The following is an 8122-nucleotide window of genomic DNA, read 5'->3' as shown; positions in this document are numbered from 1 at the left end:
AAACCAGGAGAATGACACTTGCATGGTCCTCCTCTGGGAATGCAAAGTGCCTTTCACATTACCCAAAGTCAGACATAATCAAGAAAGTAAATATATTGAAGGAGACCCAAATACCTGTGACACAACACAAAGCATTTAAAAAATCATCTTGTGCTGCAGATGACACACATTGTTGCTCCACTCAATAGTGTATGTAATAGTAAATTGGCTCTAATTATTAATACCAATAATACTATTCACTGAGAAATCAGTTTATAATAGAGAATTATTCAGCCACCAAGCTCCTGGGGCTATAGCTAAGCACCTGCCAGAGAGGCAGTCATGAGGGGTTATTATTATTAATTGTCTGTCCAATTATTTCTCCCTTAGGAACAGCAACAGTACACATGCCACATCTAAGGAGGGGAGGAGGGGCCCACCTGTGCTCACCCCCCTGCGTCAGGGTCCTTCTAACAAAGAGATTGTGCTGGGGTGGCCCCAAGAACCTTCCAGCAGGTAACACAGGTCCTTAAGAAGCCTTCAGAGCTGCATCAAAGTGCAGCAGGGGAGACTACGGTGTGTTGTTCCCCTCTGCCTCTGTCACTTTCCATTCTCCCGCTCCCTTCCTTCCAAACCTGCTCTTTTCTGCCCATTCTCAGGAAAACCTTTCCTCAGCTTTACCACTTTCTTGAGTTAATCTTTTCCATTGTGCTCCCAAGCAAACTTCTTTCTTTGAGATAGCTTGGGAAAATGATGAAAGGGCAGTGGTGAAGCATCCTTAAGTTGAATGGGGCTTTTAAAACAAGTTGTGAAATACACATACAATTTACCATTTAAACCAGTTAAAAGTATGTAATTTGGTGGCATTTAGTATATTCACAGTGTTGTAAAACCATCACCACTATGCAGCTTCAGAACATTTCCATCAACCCAAAAAAGAAACCTGTATCCATTAAGCTGTCACTCCCCTTCCCTCCTCCCACTCGGCCCCTAGCAATGACTAATCCACTTGTTGTCTCTAGGGATTTGCCTATTCTGAATATTTTATATACAGTATGTGACCTTTTGTGACTAGCTTCTTTCACTTAGATAGGTTTATCCACTTTGTAGCACACATCAGTTCTTCATTCCTTTTTATGACTGAATAATATTCCATTATATGGATATACCACATTTTGTTGACAGTCAATGGACATTTAGGTTGTTTCCACCAAATTTAGATTGTTTTAAGGATAGATTCTATGCAATATCTCTACATCCTTAATCTATTGAGATTTGGCTTCTTCTCTAACAAGGGTAACAACCAGTAATGATGACAGCCCATGGTTATGGGAGAGCTTGCCTTATTCTGGACATCATACTGAATATGTTGCAAGCATAATCCCATTTTATCCTGATAAGGGCAGAAACTTGTGTAGTTTGGTTTCACACCAGGCATCCCAGCAGAAGAGTCAGGGCTAAAAATCTAATCCAGACCTAATTGGTTCAGCTGAGCCCCTTGCTCAGGTTGTGTCTGTCCTGAGAGGGAGGCACTGAGCTCCACTGTGCCTAAAAGCAGCTCTGTTAACGGCTTTTTGAGGTAAACATTATAATTATTCCCAACTTGTATTTAAGGAAAGTGAAAGTGAGAATTAGAGAGTTTCTGTAACTTATTCAAAATCACACATCTAACAAAGGGGTAGAAGCCTGGGCTTGAAGCCCGATCTGGGTCCAAATTCTTAGCCACTGCCCTATTCTAGGATAATTTTGGGGTGGACATCTGTGGCCTCCTTTCTTCTTCCAAGATTTTCTTTTACCATAATCCAAAGTTAAAGATGTATCTTACTCTGTGACCCAGAACATAATGCACATATATAACAGAAAAAATTTCATGGAACTACACTTAACCTTAGTACCTGCAATACACTTTTCTATTCTATTTAGTTTTTTTAAAAGAAATACTGGTCAGGCTCTACTAAATTGGTTTCTAACAGGCTGTTGCCCACAGTTTAAAAACCACTGCTGAAGTCTATTTTTTTTTTTTTTTTCAGTATTTTACTCTACCTTTTTGTGGCATTTGACACTTAGATAAGCTTCTGTATCTTGAAACTCAATCTATTTGCAGATCACCCTTTGATGGGCTTCAGAACATATTTCCAGCTTTCCTCCTGCACCTCGACCAACATGTCTTGTATCACCTGGCACGGTGGCTCATGCCTGTAATCCCAGCATTTTGGGAGGACCAGGCGGGTGGTTCACCTGAGGTCAGGAGTTCAAGACCAGCCTGGCCAACATGGTGAAACCTCATGTCTACTAAAAATATAAAAATTAGCTGGGTGTGGTGGTGGGCACCTGTAATCCCAGCTACTTGGGAGGCTGAGGTGGGAGACTCACTTGAGCTCGGGAGGTGGAAGTTGCAGTGAGCTGAGATCGTGCCATTGCACTCCAACCTGGGCGACAAGAGTGAAACTCTATCTCAAAAAAAAAAAAAAAAAAAGTCCTATATGTACTTCAGACATAAGGGGTTCAAAACTGAACTCATTGTTCCTGCCTCCTTCTCCATCCTTTTAAAGCTGCTCTTTCTCCACTGCTCCCCAGCTCACTTTAATGCCTTCTCTACCTTCCCAGTCTCCTAAAATATATAAAGAACTCTTCCAACCAAGAGTTGAAGAGAGTTCAACCAAGATTAAATAGACATTTTTTTTCTTTTTTAGAGACAGGGTCTAACTTTGTCACCCAGGCTGGAGTGCAGTGGCCTGATCATAGCACATTGCAGCCTCAAACTCTTAGGCTCAAGTAATCTTCCCACCTCAGCTTTCCAAAAATGAAGCAGGGACCACAGGCATATGCCATCGCATTAAGATAATTTTTTTTTTTTTTTGATAGAGACAGGGTTTGTTATGTTGCCCAGGCTGGTCTCGAACTCCTAGGCGCAAGCAGTCTTCCCACATTAGCCTCCCAAAACACTGAAATTACAGGCATGAGCCACTGCACATAGCCTGAATAGACAATTTTTAAAAGAATATGTTCAAGTGGACAAGCACATGGATAGATGCTCAACACCATTAGTCATCAGACAAATAAAAATTAAATTCACAATGAGACACCATTATACACCCACAAGAATGTCTAAAAGTTAAAAGACTGACAAGCAAGTGTTGGCAAGGATATGGAGCAACTGGAACTTGCACGTATTACTGATGGGAATATAAAATGGTACAGCCACTTTGGAGACTGATTGACGATTTATTGTACAGTTCACTTCACACTTACCATGTGCTTTAGTAATTTCACTCCTAGCTATTTCTCTCGAGAAATAAAAACATATGTCCACGCAAAGACTCGTACAAAAATGTTCGTAACAGCTTTATTTATTTATTTATTTATTTACTTTGAGGCAAGGTCTTGCTCTGTCTCCCAGGCTGGAGTACAGTGGTGTGATCTCAGCTTACTGCAACCTCTGCCTCCTGGGTTCAAGCGACTCTTATGACTTAGCCTCCTGAGTAGCTGAGATTACGGGCATGCAACACCATGTCTGGCTAATTTTTATATTTTTAGTAGAGATGGGATTTCACCATGTTGGCCAGGCTGGTCTCCAACTCCTGGCCTCCACTGATCTGGCTGACTCGGCCTCCCAAAGTACTGGGATTACAGGCATGAGCCACCGCACCCAGCCTCATAGCAGCTTTATTTGTAATAGCCCCATGTTGGAACCAACTCAAACATCCATCAGCAGGTGAGTGAATAAATTAAACATGGTATATCCACAAAATGGAACATTACTTGGCGATACAAAGCACAAACTACTGATAAAGACCAAAAAATTGATGAATTTCAAAAATGTCATGTGGAGTGAAGGAAGGCAGACAAAAAGGGTTCATACTGTACGATTCCATTCTTATGAAATTTCACACACAAAAAAACTAAGTTATAATGACAGAAAACACATTAGTGGATACCTGGATTTGGCAGAGTCAGAGAGTGGTTTAGACTATAGAAGTCCTAAGAGAACTTTTTGGATGATGGAAATATTCTATATCTTGGTTGTGCTTACATGAATATATACATTTGCCCAAACTTACTGAACTGTATACTTAAAATAGGTGCATTTTTATTTTGTGTAAAGTATATCTTCATAAAATTGATTTATCTGGCCAACTGGGATTTTAAAATGTGTTCAGTTCCTCCTTTTTGTGACTCCCTACAGCTACTCAATTATGAAATCTGCTTACTCGACTTCAAACATTTATCTCCAATGAGTTTCTCTTGTCACCCTCTCAAGTGCTCAGTATTAGTTTAGGTCCCCAGCCCCTCTCCACTGTACCAGTCTGAGAACCTCTGGTCTTGCTCCCCTCCGCTACTCAACTCCAGCCAACATCTTCCTTCTCACCACTTCTATTCATACTCCCTTAATGAAATACTTCCATTGGCTGCCTTTTGTCCAAAGGTTAAGATACAGATTTCTTCCTTCAACAAATACTTGTTGGAAAGAAGCAGGCATTTAGCACATCGAGAAGACCATTTCATAGACTGGTCCCTTTCAAGGCTCATCGTTAGTTACTTTGAATTTTCACAACTCCTCATCTCTTATATGCTGTCCCTGTCACCAGTTTTACCTTTCTGTCTCTGTCTTCCTATTTATTTCTTAAGGTCTAGCTGAGGTATTTCCTTCTCTGTGAAGATTTTACCAAGCACCCAGGCAGACATAGGGATCTCAGAACCTTTCATGTAACCCTAACATAGCATTGGTTGGTTATTGCTTCATTGTGTCTGTGAAGTCTGTTTCCTTTGTAGACTGTGTGTGATTTGGTGTTATGGATTCTGCCATGGTCATACCTGTGCCTCTAACAACTAATATGTTGGGGCTTAAAAGATCTTTATTGAATTATAAGAATCAGACACATACATTGGCCATATTTCTATTGACGATGAAGTTAGCAATATAAATTCTCCTGTTAGAATTGTTTTCCTCTCCTATACTACCATATCTTTTATCAATGCCTCTCTTGTATCACTTATTATTCTTCCACTAGATTGTGAACTTAAATTTTTTTTTGAAATATTTTAAGCACCTAGAAAAGTACTGTATAGGGAATAATTAAAAAAAACCTCCCAGGTACTCTCATTTTTGTCAAATCTTAGCATTTTTGCTTTGTTTGTTTCAGATGTTTTTAAAAAGTAAATGTAACATGTGTTTATACAGTGGAAGCCTCCTGGCACCCTTACCCAATGCCATTCCCTTCCTCCCTTTTGAAGGCAATCACTCTCCTATTTTTGGCGTTTATCATTTATTTGCATATTTTTATACCATGTATGTATGAATTCATAAACAATTCATGGTATCGTTTTACATATTTTAAAACTTTATACAAATAATATAATGCTGCAGATATTCTGCAATTTGATTTTTGTTTTGGCTCAACATTATATTTTTAGATTTATCCATGTTGATACTTGTAACTATAATTTTTTTTAAATTTCAAGTTCCGGGGTATATATGCAGGATGTGCAAGTTTGTTACATAGGTAAATGCGTGCATGGTGGTTTGCTTCACCTATCAATCGATCACCTAGGTATTAAGCCCAGCATGCATTACCTATTTTTCCTGATGTTCTTCCTCCTCCTATCCCCCACCAACAGGCCCCTGTGTGTGTTGTTCCCCTCCCTGTGTCCATGTGTTCACATTGACTTGTAACTATAATTTAATGAGTAAGTTACAGCATGTATGCATGCATGAATATTCAACTAGATGTAGTCTGACTCTGTAAGCAGAGAACATGTTATGTAATGCAGTCAGGATTCTTATAATTTCCCTGTCATAATACATGATATTCCCTTTTTTTGGCTACTATGCAGAAGACCATGCCACAATACAGTAGAGATGTCCCTGAAGTGACGATTCTCTAAGAATCAGGGCTGGAAAACATTTTTAATAAGCTATAGAGATGGACCAAATCTATGAATTTGAAATGTAACACAGACAAACGTAAAACATGGCATTTGGGTACAAAAAAAGTTCAGTGGTACAAATATAGGATGGGGGAGATGTGGCTTAGAAGCAGAACATGGGCCAGCCTCAGTGGCTTATGCCTGGAATCTCAGCACTTTGGGAGACTGAGGCAGGAGGCTTGTTTGAGGCCAGAAATTCGAGCCTGCAGTGAGCCATGATTGCGTCATTGCAATCCAGCCTGGGTGACAGAGTGACACTCTGTCTCTAAAATAAAATAAAATAAAAAAGAAGCAGAACATGAACAGAAAGTGGACAAGTTGGCAAGGCTGGGAAAGGAAGCACCCGTGGAGAGCCACTGGGATGGCGTCTCTAGAACCAAGATGTTGGGCTGTAGAGTGAGCTCCTCCAGGCCGCTTGGACTACATCTGGGAGAGAGCCTTCAGTTTCTGAGTGTGGAGCTTGTTCAGAGGAAAGTAATGAGAATGGTAGAAGAAAAAGGTAATAGTTCACTTCAAGAAGGGAGGTTGAGGCCAGCAGGATTGTGATGGTTGATTTCTGTGACTGGAAGGGAATTCTCTGTGGCCCCAAGAGATATTGGACCAATCTTGCTCCTCTTCCTGAATTCCTTCCTCAGCAGCACACCCACTCTGTCCCACAAGCTGGAAGCCTGGGAGGGGTCTCAACTCTCACTCATGTTCTTCTCTCCTACCTACCTGATGGTTTTTAAGTTCTGTGAGATCCATATTCTAAACATCATTTTACTTCACTCAGCAGCCTTTCTACAGTTCCTCCTACCATGAAAACTCTCTTCTGTTGATTTTGCGTGCTGCAAGTTTCCCTAAGTTTCCCCCTACATCTAAGAATGCCAGGGCATGACCAGATTTTTGGAGCTTGAAGTGTTTTTATTTTGGGGGTCTATCTTTAAAGGAATACAAAATTACAAATAAAAGGCCTTGGATGGAACTCACACAAGGTAGAGAATTATTTGGCAGCAAATCCACCTCGGGCTTTCTTTCTTTTTTCTTTTTTTTTTTTTAATGCCCATCTTCTTTTCCAATGCCATGGGGTGGAATTCCTAAAGAGACATCAAAGCCATTTTCTCTTTAATGCTATATACTCCCCTGGCTTTGAAGATTTTCTTCCCATCTTACATGGCCATGACCGACTGATGATTCCCAAGTCTGTATCTCAAGCTCTGGCCTCTCTGTCTTGTGTTTAGACAGTCATCTCCACTTGGGTATCACAAAGGCACTGCAAACTTCCTGTGGCTTAGGCTGAACCATTATCTTTCCCCTCACCTTCTGGTCCCTTTGTAGGGCTCTCATCTCACTAAATGACATCAGCATCTACCCAGTTCCAAAAGCTGGGCACCTGGGCACCATCCTTAACACCTCATCCTCCCCTATGCTTATATCCAACTTATCTTCAGCCTTGTCACATTTACCTTAAATACTCCTTCTCATCATCTTCATTGTCACCATCCTTGGCCAAGGTATTGTCACATCTTGGCTGGACCACCACAATAGTCTTCTTCCTTTTTTTTTTTTTTTCTTTTTCCTTAAAGGTGTTGCGGTTAAAGGCTTAATTTTTTAGTGACATTTTGGGTTCACAGCAAAATTGAGAGGAAGGTACAGGGAGTTCCCATATACCCCCAGTCCTTATACATGCACATCCTCCCCGTTATCAACATCCCCCACCGGAGTGCTACACCTATTATAACTGATAAACCTACAATTGACTCATAATCGCCCAAAGTACATATTTACATTAGGATTCGTCCTTGCTATGGTACATTCTATGGTTTGAGTGATACATATCCACACTTATAGTATCATACTGGGTATTTTTACTGCCCTAAAAATCTTTTCTGCTCTGCCTATTCATCCCTTCCCTCTCACCTCAACCCTGATCTTTTTACTTTCTCCATAGTTTTGCCCTTTTCAGAATGTCATACAGCTGTAATCATCTAGTATATAGCCCTTCTAGATTGGTTTATTTTTCTTAGTAATATGCATTTAAGTTCTCTCCATATCTTTTTTTTTTTGGCTCGATAGCTTATTTTGATTTAGTACTGAATAATGTTCCCTTGTCCAGATGTACCACAATTTGTTTATCCATTCACCTACTGAAAGACAATTTAGTTACTTCCAAGTTTTGGCAATTATGAGTAAAGCTGCTATAGATATTGGCGGACTGGTTTTTGTGTGGACATAT

This window comes from Macaca mulatta, chromosome 14 (genome assembly GCF_049350105.2).
Source record: "Macaca mulatta isolate MMU2019108-1 chromosome 14, T2T-MMU8v2.0, whole genome shotgun sequence".
Taxonomy (NCBI): Eukaryota; Metazoa; Chordata; class Mammalia; order Primates; family Cercopithecidae; genus Macaca; species Macaca mulatta.
The sequence above is the reverse complement of the archived record's forward strand: the minus strand, read 5'-3'. Positions refer to the sequence as shown.